The 13,040-nt window shown below is 44.6% G+C and overlaps 1 protein-coding gene across 1 annotated transcript in view; it reads left to right on the forward strand.

Moving 5' to 3' along the window:
• LOC138287567 (fructose-1,6-bisphosphatase isozyme 2) overlaps positions 1–13,040 on the forward strand; it is a 260,398-nt gene that overhangs the window by 41,482 nt on the left and 205,876 nt on the right. The gene's annotated exons all lie outside the window — the stretch shown is intronic.

The raw sequence follows: 13,040 nt of genomic DNA on the forward strand, positions 1-13,040 counted from the left end.
GATCCCAAAAAGAAGTCCTAACATAACAAAGTAGTTCTTCACACTAGAAAGTATAAATGTTATTAGTGAAGTTTGTTCCAGGTACTAGGGCTTTACTCTATGGGTCTCTTTCCCTCTGAATCTCTATTCAGATGCTATATATCCTCTTCAAGTATGTGGAAGATCTAAGAAACTTCCGGTTGTACTCTAATTTCTCACTTAGTTCTATTCCACTTGCCACCCCTTGACCCTTTAATGTAACTTCTCCTCCATCATCATATCAGCAAATCTGCCTGAAGGCCTATGCATGAGCCTTTGCACTGAGCACAATAGCAATAAATAAATAAACACATTGGGGCATTCATCATTTGCTACAGACTCCAGTTCACTAGATCTGTAAACAATCAGGTGGAGCTTATTTGTTCCACAAAAATGTGATATTTGTGCAGCAGCCCTTTCATGGGGTCCCTCAGTTCCCCGGGGCATCTATTTGAATACTAATACCTGCGTACATGTCCCTTTTGGATTCCATTGCGCAAGTGATGATGACTTGAGTTAGTGTATAGGCGGGAAAAGTGCAAACTGCGAGAGCGATATTTACATAATCGCACTACAGTGTCACCACCTAAGTGAGGCATTGTATGAGTAATAAAGTGCAGAACTTTCTTTACTATTGCAAGTCAATCAAATTAAGATAAGGTATTTAATAGCCAATCAAACGTTCGTATCTATGTTCTGGGACTAGAAGCTGATAACTGGGTCCTGCAGTCAGGCACTATATTACCAGACTTTCTGATAGTATACACCATATTCCCAATACTACCTCTTTACTCCTGCATCTGTGTCAACTGGTACGTAATACTAAAGGTTCCCCCTTCCAGCACAACTGTTCCCTGAGTGAAGGGAAGGCTGCAGTTTGCCCCCTTACTCCTTCTGTGGACTAATAAAAGGGGTGCAAAGAGAAGCTGCCTCTATGTGTGTTGACCGCTTTTCAGAATGTCTACAGCTAACATGGAACTGTCCTTTAAACTAGAGTAGACTTTATCAAAGGCAGTGTTCCCCAAACAGTGGTCCGTAGACCCGGGGGGTCCGCAAAGCCTCCCCAGAGGTCCGGGACTGCTTAGAAAATGAAATATTACACATTAGTAAAATGTATGTAAATAAGGTGGCTAAATGTACAGAATATAGTATGATAGTACGGACAATGTGTGGCTTCAATTGAATTTAGAAAAGCTCCAACCTTCCTATTAAGATTGCAATTTTTATTTTTTTAAATGTATATTTGTCTGCAAACTATACAACATGTGTTATCATTTGTGTATGTGTTTAATCAATACTTGTTTCTGTAGTTTTTTATATTGTATTGCAGTTCAAATCATTGACAATGTTTAGGCCAGGGTCCCCGGCTTCTATTAATGACTCAGTAGGGGGGGAGGGTAGTCCCTGGATTCCAGTATTGATTCAGTGGGGGTCCCCAGGTTCCATGAATGATAAAGTGGGGGCCACAGAAGTTAAAATATTGAGAGCCACTGATCTAAGGCAACACTCATCCACTGGCCACCGCATGGCACAGATGCTGACCTGTAGCCATGGATACTGCAGAGCATAAGCTTTTACACAAGTCTGAACAAGGCATCATTATATACAGGTCTAGGGCAATAAAACTGAATCCCTAGTTCAAGTATCTCCTTCCTCCCAGGTGAAAGTACACTAAAGACAGAAGTGGTTTTGCTTCATGGCAGTAATTCACTTCCAGTCAGTGCCTCCAGCGTCATATTTGGTCTCTGGCTTCTCTTTCTTAGAAGGTTATTTCCCCTTTAGGCCTGACGCTTTTGACTTTCCACAAGTCGACAAGGCTCAAAACAGGGGCTCCCTCAAAATTCAGTTAACCCTGTCACTCTCATTCAGCTTCTTGGAAAGTGGGCAGCAGAAGTGGAGGCGGAGATGGAAGAGATTTATTCACTTTTACACAAAAATTAATAGTCCTTTAATAATATACTAGTTCACTGGGAACAACTTACTCTGACTCATTTTGCAGAACTGCCACCGGTTACAATGTTGCCTATTCCAAGTAACCTCTGTAGTCCTGTTCGCTCCATGATTGACTTATCCCCCCCAGCATTGATAGTGAATCAAGGGGTGGTGGATGTGTCATCAGAACCATCTGACCTCCAGTGACATAACAGCGTTGGATATTTAGGACACCTTTAGCCCCTCTACAGCCTCTCATTTGCTGCTGAAGAATAAGGAGATGGGCAAGGAATGGAAACTACAGACTGTAAACAGGGCTCCTAGAGGTTCCCACATCTCCCTCCAAGGCCACTCAGGACATGTGTTAAAGGGAAAGCCAGGCACTGCAGCTGCTATACCAGGCTTCACCCACATGATTCCAAGGCCACACACCTAGTGCAACCAGCCCCTTTCTGTCTTTGTACACCATTCTTGCTACTCCATCTGCTGTTTAATGCAGATTCCTTCTGAACTTTGGCATGCGGCCTGCAATCTTATTCCTTCCATTTCTGGCTGCTTCTGACAGCCACGTAGTTAGCACAGTTAATGACTGGGCCTGAGAACATCTCAATATTCTTTCAGTGATTAATTTACCTATTTTCTTTGTGTTTTGCTCCCTCTCCTTGTTCCTACACTCTGATTACTGCCCTCTGCTGTCCTTCTAGATTTACCAATGCTGCGCTACACCCAGATTAAGGATGTCACACTTTTTCCTCATTTTCTCAGTGTCAGAGACCCTTTGATAATTCGTGTACCCGCAAGGAGTTCTCTATTGTGCCTTTATCGGCACTTTCCATTTTAGGACCTCTTCTGCATTGCTGAAAAAATCCACAGGGGTTTACCATTCTTCTTGGATACATCAGTGCTTTTCCCCACATGACCCCCCCACATTAACCTCCCATGCCTGCCAGCATGAAGGCCTATACACAAAGCATCCAGGAGCACTTTTTATTCTCTGTCCTATTCACTGTAGGAATCACACCCTCAGTAGGTTTCTCGTGTTTCCTGCCCTGTCACTCAGAGTACCCCAGCTGTCCATCTGAAATTTCACTTCTACTTAATTTTTCTTTGAAACAGTTTCTTTTCTCCTCTGGCTGTTCCTTTCTTGTTCTTGGTGTTAGGTGGGCTAAATGGATTAATTCACTCCTCTCTCTAATGTCTTTATGGGTGACTCTAGCACAAGTATGGTGACATTTCCATAGTCCGGAGATTGATTATCAGCCTCCAATCCCAGAAATGTCCATTATTTTCAGAAGTACTTATTGGGATGAGTGGAAGCAGATCCCTATGTTTCCAATGTTCACCCACACCTCAAAACCTTGGCATGTAGGGGAAATTTCCAGGCAGAATGTTAGAAATCAGGTCTCTAGTTGGCAGTGGTATGCACCCTGTCTAAGTAGGGACCACAATTCTAGGCAGGGTAAGTTAGCTACACAACCTAAATTAACCTGTGATCACTCTTTGGTAGCTTGGCACAGAGCAGGAAGGCTTAACCTAGAAAGTAATGTGTAAAGTATTTGTGCAACACTCACGCAGTAACAACAGTGAAAACACCACAAAAATACTCTGCACAGGTTTTTTTATTTGCGGAGTTCAAGATCAAAACAGTAAAATTCCAGTCAGGATATTGAATAATATTCACTTCACCATGCATCAAAACTGTGCTTGAAACAGGGCTCATGTTAGAGCCTTTATGGTACCTTGGGGAATATGTTATGAGGATTGGAATCAGAATCAATTGTCAAGGCGGCTTGGGATTGGCCTGAGAGATCAGGCTCCTGTACGGGGTCAGTTGCGTGAGTGCGGCGCTGTATCGTTGGGACTCACCTGACCTTGAGAGGAACAAGAGGGCCCTTGGATGCGAGGGGCGTAGTGGAGGTCTGTGGATCAGTTCAGTTTGTGCACCCCTCTTATAAGGAATAGGGTTCTGCTGGGAACTCCACAGAAAGCATGGGATTGAAGTGGCTGCTGCGGAGAACACTGTAACACCAGCACGGAGAGCGCACTGGTTCGTCTCCAGGTAATCTCAGGGAACAGTCGAGCAATGGTTGGCTGGGCCATTCATTGCAAGGCGGGGGCCCGTCCATATCAGATGCATGCATTTGGTACTTTGCGAACACCATCGGCTGACTCCTCAGGCTGGGGTAGAGGTGGCTGTGACATGCAGCGGTCTGTCCGGTCTCTAGTCAGGGCATGCCTGTGCTGGGAAACAGAGCATTCTCTCAACTGGCACTGGGCTCACACTGGTGAGCTCAGGGCTCCCAGCATCACTTCTGCAAGCAGCACAAGTGTCCACCGCTTCAGTAGTCAAGTTGGCTCTCCTGTCCTCAGAGTTCACCAACCAGAACAACCCCTCAGGAGAATGGGAGAGTTGCAAAGCTGTGCAGAGTACAATACAAAGCACTGGATCCCAGGCGCTGGGGCGGCACAGTGTTTCCACGAAGGGGTGCGCAGGTCTTTAGCCTAGCTTACAAGGTCTTTAATGTCCCTGAGATCTTGGAGAAGAGCAGGGGGCAAGCCAGCAAGCCCTTGGAGACACTCTAGGGGTGGTTGTTGGTTCTTGGGTTGCAGGGCAGAGATTAGCAGGCAGCAAGGCAGCATAAGAGGGCAGAGCAACAGTTTGGCACAGTCAATTCTGGCAGAGTGGCGATCCTGGCACACAGTAGTCTTTACTTCAGCAGAGTCTTCTTGGGTCCAGAAGCGCACTGTCTTAGTGGGTCAAGAGGCCAGTACTTATACTAGAAAGTACCTTTGGTGTGAGGGAGGAATACAAAGGATTTCTGAGAATTGCACAGGCCCCCCTTTCAGCTCAGCCTCAGCTTCAGACTATCAATGGGGGTTAATCAGCACATTTGTGCGGACTCTGGTCACTACCCTGTGAGATGTAAGTATGAACCTTTCCCAATTTCCTCTTCAGAAAGACCCATTAGTTTGCAGATGAATGCAGATGTAGCTGAGTATCCTGTGTTGGGGGTGTCTGAAAGGAATGCACAAGTGTAACTGTCACCTAACCTCAGCCAGATGTGTATTGGAGATAGGCTGTAGGCACACAGGGCAGAGAGTGCTGAGAAATGTCCACTTTTCTAAAAGTGGCATTTCTAAAATAAAAACAATAAATGCGACTTTACCAGTATAGAGAATGTATTATTACCATCCCAATGGTACAAAACATGACGCAGCTAGTCCTCTCAGATCAGGAATTACAGCTTAAAGATATTATATGGAATTCCCAATGCTGGCGTATGAGAGGGCAAACTGGGGTGACATGGAGAGCAAAAGAATTGATGGATTTAACCCAGATATGTGAGTGGGGGTGAATGTTTGATTGGTTCCGCATTCCGTCCATCTTTTGTGTTCCTTTGCTTTTGTCGCCATAAGTGCTCCGGGTATGTCCAGAGATGGTTCCCGGGCTCACTCTGCCATTGGATTCAAGCTAGCATGGCTGATGAAGGGTGATACCCAGAAACTGGTCACAGGATGCTTGTTTCCGGTCCAGGGAGGACCTGGCCTGGCAGTTCGGGCTGGACTGTTCCAATGGGAAATAGGGTCAAGAATGATTTGCATATGGCTGGGTCCAAACTGAGGTGGCATGGTGAGCAAAATAATTGATGGATTTAACCCAGATCTGTGACTGGGGGTGAATGTTTGATTGGTTCCACATTCATGTGGTGGAAAAGGCAATGGTAGGGTGCAGTGAGACTAAGAAGAGAGTAGGAATTGTACACATGTTGAGAGGTATTTTCATTGCAGATGGAGAGGTGAACAGGAGCTAGCACATGAGAAGTTTTTCAAAACTTAAAATTCTTTAACCATGGGCAGATCAAGGTGAGAATTAAGTGCTAGAACTCTAAGTTTAAGGAGAGTGCTAGTACTGACACAGGTGATACAGGTGAGATTATAAGGTTTCGCACACAAAGGACATATTGTTAAAAAAGTATAGCCAAGTGGTTATTTAAGCTATATTGGGAGCCTGGGATGGAATTAGAATTTGGGGATGTTGTAATAAAGTGTAAAGCATGTGGGAGAAGTGAAGATGTGCAAGCAAAAGGGAGTACCAGCTCTTGATCTGTCAGAGTGTCTGGTCAATTCATGGTGCAAAATGGGGCTTACATTTGTGGATCTATTTGAGGTTTTGGTAAAAGAATTTTGCTATGCTTTGGTAGTGATGAAGATCATTTAACATTGCCAGGCGGGGAGCATGCCAGGGAGGTGTCTACAGAATGTGTTGTAAGCTTTTTTAGAAAGAGTGTTGTGGTTGTAGAGATGACCTTGTGACAGGTAATGTTGAGTAATTTGATATAGAAATGTTCATTTCAGTTAATAGATCTTTATTCGGTTTAAATCTGACCATAAAAGTACACAGAATAAAAACATCCTTTCAATATTGTAAATTAAAAAGGTAGAATAAAATATATCACAACAATATTTACACAGATTAGGAGTTTACAAAACAAACTTCAAAGTCGACCCCCAAGCCAGTACAGGTTAAATAAAATACATCGAACAGCACATAAGAATAAATCATGATAAAACAACCTTGATGATCCAGACATCATAAAATGTCCATAGTTTTATAGCAGCGCTAATGAAATGTAAAGCAGCAAAGAAAATCTCTGGGGATATTGCAGACTGCAGATACCTAAGACCGTCTATATGTGACCTAAAGAGCTTGTGCTTTAAAAATGGACAAATAAACTGAGCCCTAAATGAAGAATACAGGTTAAAGAACAAGATAAAATGCACAGTAGATTGTAACGAGAGATTGTTGCATGGGCAATGAGAAAAAAAAGTTACTCTTGAGTCGGCAGCGGGAAAAGCAACAAGGTTATGCACTGTATTAAACCTTAAATGTATCAAATAAAACCTGTGTTGAGTATTAGTTGGCCAAGATAAATAAAAATTGAAACCAGACACATTAAAAATCTACATATAACTTAGGACAGACAACATATTAAGGCACTTTACAATTCGCTCTTCCTCTTTATGGGAGGAAAAGCACCTTTTAACTCTATCTTTTATTTTGGAACATATTCCCTCTGGAGAGTCATAAAGAGTATTCAGACTAAAACTATAAAGATTAGACTTCACATACCCCAGCCAGGTAATGGCATGGGCGTTGTCTAGTCCTAAAGAGTCTGCTATCACTTCCTGGGAAAAAACAGGCCTGGGGGCCTCCACAATGTAATTTATAGTAACAAAGGAGCCATACCCGTGAAATCTTTAAAAAAAAAACATTCCCAATTCAACATGGGTAATAAAACTTGCTGTGCTTTGTGGCAATGCTAAGAGGTGACATAAAACCTTTTTCTCAACAACCTGCAGCTTCCTTGATGAGGCACAGCCCCAAAAGCCTGCTCCATACACACCAATCAAAAGGCATTTGTTCCTGTATAGCTGCAACATCTCCCTAACTGGCTTGCAACTTAGCCTATGGGCAAATCTAAAAATCAGATCACAGGCTGCCCCATTGTACCTGCTCTTTGAGCAACCAGCCTCTCCCATGAGCCATTCGCCTCAAACAGGATACCCAGATGGCTGAAAAAGGGTATGCTCTTCATCGGAATTCCTCCAATATAAAAACTTTTAGTTTTTGGCCCATATTTATACTTTTTGAGGCAAACCAGCGCCAGCGCTGGTTTGCGTCAAAAATGTTACCGCTGGCTAACGCCATTCCTACGCGCCATGCGGGCGCCTTATTTAAGGATTGAGGTTAGCCGGCGCTGTGGGCTGGTCAGTGTAAAAAAAAAAAAGACTCAAACCAGGCAGCGCCAGCGTAGGGGAAAATGGGCGTTGTGCGTCAAAAAATGGTGCAAGTCAAGTTTGAGTCAAAAATCATGGCTCAAACTGGACTTGCGCCATTTTTTGACGCACAATCCCCATTGAAATGACTCCTGTCTTAGCAAAGACAGGAGTCATGCCCCTTGCCCAATGGCCTGCCCAGGGGACTTCTGTCCCCTGGGCATGGTCATTGGGCACAGTGGCATGTAGGGGAGCCCAAATTCGGTCCCCCTATGCCACTTTAAAAATTATACTTACCTTAACTTACCTGGGATGGGTCCCCCCATCCATGGGTGTCCTCCAGGGGTGGGGGGCAGGGGGTGTCCCTGGGGGCAGGGAATGGCACCTCTGGACTGCTTCCATGGTCAGAGACCATGGAAGGGAGCCCACAGGTCCCTTGACGCCTGCCCTCACCCAGGCCTTAAAAAACGGCGCACACCAGGCTGGGTGCTGTTTTTTAAGGCCCACCTCCTCCTGTGCGTCAAAATGACGCAGGAGTATAAATAAGGCGCACAGGCCCTAAAGTCATTTTTTGGCCAGGAATGCCTACCTTGCATGTCATTAATGCAAGGCGGTTTCCCGCATCCAAAAAATGACGCACACAGAAGATTTTTGACGTCCGCGGGGTCGGGCGTCAAAGTATAAATATGGGGCAAGGTTTGCGCTGAAAGTGCGTCAACATTTTTGACGCACATTCAGCGCAAACATAGTATAAATATGCCCCTTAGTGTTTTTCGGCCCACTAACCATTACAAATAATTTCTGATGATTAACTTTAAGCTTTAGTTTTTATCATAAAGTAATTAAAGCCATGTAATAGTTTTTGCAAGCTGTTATCTGTTAATCCCATTAAAACGGTGTTGTCTGCATATAAAAGAACCGGAACAGCCTATGCACCAACACGGGGCACATCATGGGTGTATGATTCTAAAAAAGTGCCTAAAAAGTTGATGTGTAGCAGAAACAAAAAAGGAGTTAGAATACAGCTGTGTCTCACACCTTTAAACACCCCAATCATCTTTGTAAAGTCCCCAGAAAGTGTATAACGGACCTTTGTAGGTGTATTCGCAAGGAGCCGTTTGAGTATATCTAGCAACGGTTGATCAACCCCTGCGTGTCCCATTAATTCCAAAAGAGCCTCACGATCCACTAGATCAAAAGCACAGGAGAGGTCCATAAAAGCCATGTGAGTAGAACCTCTCATGGCTTTGATGTGCTTCCCCCAAATGAGATTCAAATTGAGAGCTGGCTCTACTGTGCAGGGTCTAAAACCATACTGTAATGGGGAAAAAGAAGATGATTCAGCCCCTGGCTCTATATTATCTAAAATTAGCTGCCCTAAGATCTTAGCTTTGGAATCTAATAATAAAATTGGTGGTAACAAAAGGCAAATTATGGTCACCCTTTTTAAAAATAAGGACTATGACAGACTCCTGCCATGAATCCATGAGGTTTCCCTTGACCACCTCCCTCAAAACAATAGTCACCAGTGGTGCCTAAAAGTCTATGTTATGTGTATAAAGATCTATTGAGACCCCATCCAGACCCAGGACCTTACCATTAGCTGTGCACTGCATTGCTTTCACAACTGCTGCATAGTCAACAAAGTCAGCTAGCCAATCCTTGGTCAGTAAAATGATCCATCCATTCCTGGTTACCAATATGGCACTCAATACCGTCTGATGGGAGATCTGTAAAAAAAAGGGGTGATTAACAATCTCCCAGAAAAGTTTATGGTCTTTTAGGTTTGCTGCTCTTTCAAGGCAATTGCGGGCCTTACTTCTAACTTCTTGTTGCCTCTTGACTATGGATTGCATGTAAGTCCATCTGATTCTATTTATATCCTCCAGATTGCAAGACTTTTGAGCTGTAGCTTTTTTAAGGGATTTGAGTGTAATCATGCACTCATGGCTAAACCAGGATTTCCCTTGGCGCTCTTTGAGGGGTTTACCTGAGACTAAATTGTATGCAATGGCGGTACTAATTTTTTTAAAGCTCACCATCATTTCTTCCGGCGGCCTCTCCGGTGACAGGCACCATAAAATATAATTATTTGGGGTATAACTATTGGGCACCCTAGCTTCCTCTTCCGTACTATGACTTGGATTAATAACCAGCCGTAAACCAGCTGTAAATAGATTGGATTGTGATCACTAAAAGGTAAGGGGAGTACTTCAAAATGTCCCAAACTGCACACTAAATCAGGTGATAAAAGTATAATACCAATTACACTACCTTCATCTCTACCTGTAAAGGTAGGAAGATTCTGGACGTTTATGTCCAATGCGTCTATTAGATGGTAGGACAAGATCAATTTATTTATAGCTTCCCCATAAACAGAATGTGTAAAGTGACCTGTAACTGCCCCAAATACATTGGTGAAGCCACAAATACATTCTCTACTAAAACGGCATTTAATAATATTAAAATTCCCTGCCCACATAATCATGTTTAACACAGTGGCCATTTGTAGGTGTAGTATTAGAAAATAGGAGGACATTGCTTCTACCTTAGTTTTAGGATTACCTATCGTACATGATATAAAAATAACCAGATCACCCTTCCCTCTCCCAGACAGCGATGGTGTTGCGGTTGAACAGTAAGATGTATATCCATTTAATGCAACAGAATTAGTAACCCAAGTTTCCTGCCAACATATAACGTCAAATTTGTTAATGTAGTTAACCCAGTCATCATTCACAAATGTATCCCGGACCCCTGCAGTATTCCATGATAAAGACCACAATCATTGACCAAAGCCCTCGTACCCTTAGTAAAATCTCGATTACCATTGCAAGTTGTAGAAATGAAAATATGGCAGTTAGGGAAGGTCTCTCTAATATCAGACGAGCACTCTGATTCTAGCATCTGCTGCTGCACTGGGCATCAGTCATTATCTGACAGACCCGATAGGGCATCATAGCTGTTGGGATGTACATACGATGCTGGCCAGACCGACCTAAAAGAGGGTCTAAGGAGTTTATGAGGCCCTAAGGCTTGTGTTGACTTCTGTTAGAAAATAAACCCTTGGGGGGGGATAGAAAAAGCCCAGAGGATGTGCCTTTATTTCACTATTCCTTGAATTCAGAAAACTCAAGCATGATAGTAGAACAAGAACACTCTTGGGGTCTTCAAAATTTAGGACAACACAGTCCCCTTCAATGGATTTTAGCATAGGGATAACCCAGCCGACTCTATAGCCATTATAAGATCATTGGTTACTCATGGGTTACAGTTAGATTTCCTTGCACACCAAAACACTGCTTAATTCATCAAGCTCCTACAAATCTCATGCCTGTTTGTTTTCAGGGACGGATCACCAATGAGAACCAAGGTAGATGGGGTGCTCTCGGGGGGAGATATAAACAGTCAGACGCACCCTTAGGTTTAGTCGGGGGAATCACATTTGGATAATCCATCAAGTTTGCCGACCTGCGTATAGAATCATGTTGCACCCTCTGCTGTGAACCCATGGAACTGTCTGACCTCTCTCTAGGAAGCATAACAGACGCATTATTATTAGAAATGCTAGTAGGAATTAATTGAGTGGAGGGCACATGAATCACCTTAGTGTGTGCATTTGTCAGAAGAACTACACCACCCCCTGCTTCTAGTATATCGTCTGTATGAACCTGGCCAGGCAGAGAGTTCAAACAATTTCCCATAATTGACTTCCGTGGTTGGGTCTTAACTATGTTATTGGTTAGTCGGCTAAGCTGGTCCTGAATCTTCCCCAAAGAGGTCATAATTGGCTTCAAAAGATTGTTAATCAAACTTCCAATATTGGAATAGAACTCCTCCTGTGGGAATACTACTCCCCCAACACCCAGCTGGTAATCTGGTAACCATTGGCTTCTGAACAGGACCGCATCATTATTATGGGCAGTAACCTTTACTTTTTAGATCTTGTGACAATCTCAGCTCTTTTCTTTTTCCCGTCGTTGGCTTTTGAGATTACTATGTCACCCTTAGTTAAAACCAGAGAGTGGGAGCAATTGGCATTGTGAGAGGTGTCACAGACAACCAAAGGGGTAAGCAGTACTGTTAGTTGGGCTACCCACGATTCTGGCAACCCGTTTGCCCCACAACCCCCAGCTTCTCATTTATGTTTTGATCAGGTACTCGGGTTGGAGACAAAGAAGACAGAGAGAGCCTTCTCTCTGCCAACTCGATCTCTTTAGAGATTACTCCCACTGCTCTTTGGAGGAAGCCATCCAACGTGGAGTTACAAATAGATGCCATCTGTGTATTTTTGCGCTTGGCCATGCTTTCCTCCCCACAGGAGTACACCGAGCGCAGAATTGAGGACTGCAAATGTGACGGCAACCCTACCGTATAAACAGTTAGGGCTAATCAAAAAAGACTACCACCTAAGTTGGCTTCCCGATGCCACACTGTCTACAGGATCATGCTGCTTCCGGAACCTCGACCCCAGCCCATATATTACAGGACAGGGTGGAGCAAAGGCTAAAAGGAGTAGCCCAAGCCAGCCTTATTCGGCCGTGGACGGGCGCAGATGGGCCCGCTCTTGGCCTGATCTTTGCCCAGGCACGGCCCTGCTGTCACGTGTGGTGCTGGGGGTTGGAGTTCCTCTCCCTGTACTGCTGGCAATGACTCCCACGTCGCAGGGCAAGAATGACATGCCTGGAATGCCCACCTCCAGGCATGTAGCTGTTGTCATGCGCCTCTGCCACTGTGTGGGGTGCTGGAGGTTGGAGTTCCTCTGCCAGCTACTGCTGGCAATGACTCCTGCACCACAGGGCAAATATTTCCTTTTTAGTGCGCCTCCAGGTACGTAGCTGCTGTCATGTGGCCTCCCCCTCCGCATGTGGTGCTGGGGGTTGGAGTTCTTCCCCCTACTGCTGGCAATGACTCCCGTGCTGTGGGGTAAGAATTACTTTTTTAGTGCGCCTCCAGGCACGTAGCTGTTGTCATGCTGCTGTGCCTCCACATGTGGTACTGGGGGTTGGAGTTACTATCCTCCTCACTACCGGCAATGATTCCCGAGGCACAGGGCAAGAATGATCTTTTTAGTGCGCCTCCAAGTGCATAGCTGCTGTCATGTGACTTCTACCGCCGCGTGTGATGCTGGGATTTGGAGGTCCTCTCTTCCCTACTGCTGGCAATGACTCCCACGCCACGGGGCAAGAATGTCCTTTTTAGAGTGCATCCAGGCATGTAGCTGCTGTCATGTGGCCTCCACCTCCGCATGTGGTGCTGGGGGTTAGAGTCCGTATCCCCCTACTGCTGGCAATGACTCCCCGTATAAACGT

The sequence above is a fragment of the Pleurodeles waltl genome, chromosome 1_1, assembly GCF_031143425.1.
Source record: "Pleurodeles waltl isolate 20211129_DDA chromosome 1_1, aPleWal1.hap1.20221129, whole genome shotgun sequence".
NCBI classification, from domain to species: Eukaryota; Metazoa; Chordata; class Amphibia; order Caudata; family Salamandridae; genus Pleurodeles; species Pleurodeles waltl.